At 50.8% G+C, this 955-nt stretch overlaps 1 long non-coding RNA gene across 1 annotated transcript; it reads right to left on the bottom strand.

Annotated features, from left to right (window-relative positions):
- LOC147819368 (uncharacterized) lies at positions 1–845 on the bottom strand. The gene is made up of 3 exons (XR_015436991.1): positions 515–845; positions 135–240; positions 1–29 (listed from the first exon to the last, which is right to left on the bottom strand). It is a non-coding gene; the product is annotated as an uncharacterized LOC147819368 (long non-coding RNA).
- Between the last annotated feature and the right edge of the window lie 110 nt (positions 846–955).

The raw sequence follows: 955 nt of genomic DNA, 5'->3' as shown, positions 1-955 counted from the left end.
TCTTGTTCACCTGAGAGAACACCTGGACCCTGAGAGACAGGTAAATAAAAACATCAGAGGAACACCAGCGTGTGTGTGTGTGTGTGTGTGTGTGTGTGTGTGTGTGTGTGTGCATGTGTATGTGTGTGTATTACATGTAGAAGTGTCCAAACAGAGCACACAGTGTAGCTCGGTTGTCATCAGGAAGTTGCCGTAGTAACTGTCGGTACGCTTTAAACCTGGAGCGTTCATCTGACATCACTGAGAGAGAGAGAGAGAGAGTGAGAGAGAGAGAGAGAGAGTGAGTACTATTAGACTGAGTACCACTACTGATACTACTGCCGTTAGTACTTCTACACTGACACACACACAGTACTGAGCAGTTAATGTCATTCATAATAAATGTACTACTTAAGTAATACTACCTACTGTAGTACTAAATGTACTACATTTAGTAGTATTACTGTACGTAATACATGTAGTAAAATTTTCTGTAGTACTACATGTACATGTACTACAGATACTGTGTACTGACCTGCAGCCTGCAGCCATGGCTGTGTGTCGGGTATTAAACTCTCCTGCTGGCGGACATATTGTTTGAGGGCGGAGCCAGCATCCAACACGCCCTGCTCATCACTTTCCAGTGGGGCGGACCTTGGTGATGTCATCAGAGCCGCCACCAATCGGTTCACCTTGGCAGCGAGGCCACAACGGCGGTACACACCCTCCACCTTCAGGCCTGAGACACATTCAGAGAAATAAGCTCATATCTAAGCTGGCCCCCGAAACCATGCAGCTGCACCCAGGGACGCCAGACCTCCATGGGCCCAGACCCCCAGACCTCCAGGGGCCCAGACCCCCAGACCTCCAGGGGCCCAGACCCCCAGACCTCCAGGGGCCCAGACCCCCAGACCTTCATGGGCCCAGACCCCCAGACCTCCAGGGGCCCAGAGGTCCAGAAGCTCCTGTCAGTTTT

The sequence above is a fragment of the Seriola lalandi genome, unplaced genomic scaffold, assembly GCF_002814215.2.
Source record: "Seriola lalandi dorsalis isolate HSWRI2012SDOR001 ecotype SW California unplaced genomic scaffold, Sedor1 jcf7180002053889, whole genome shotgun sequence".
NCBI classification, from domain to species: Eukaryota; Metazoa; Chordata; class Actinopteri; order Carangiformes; family Carangidae; genus Seriola; species Seriola lalandi.
Note: the sequence above shows the minus strand (reverse complement) of the source record. Positions and strands in the feature narration are given on the sequence as shown.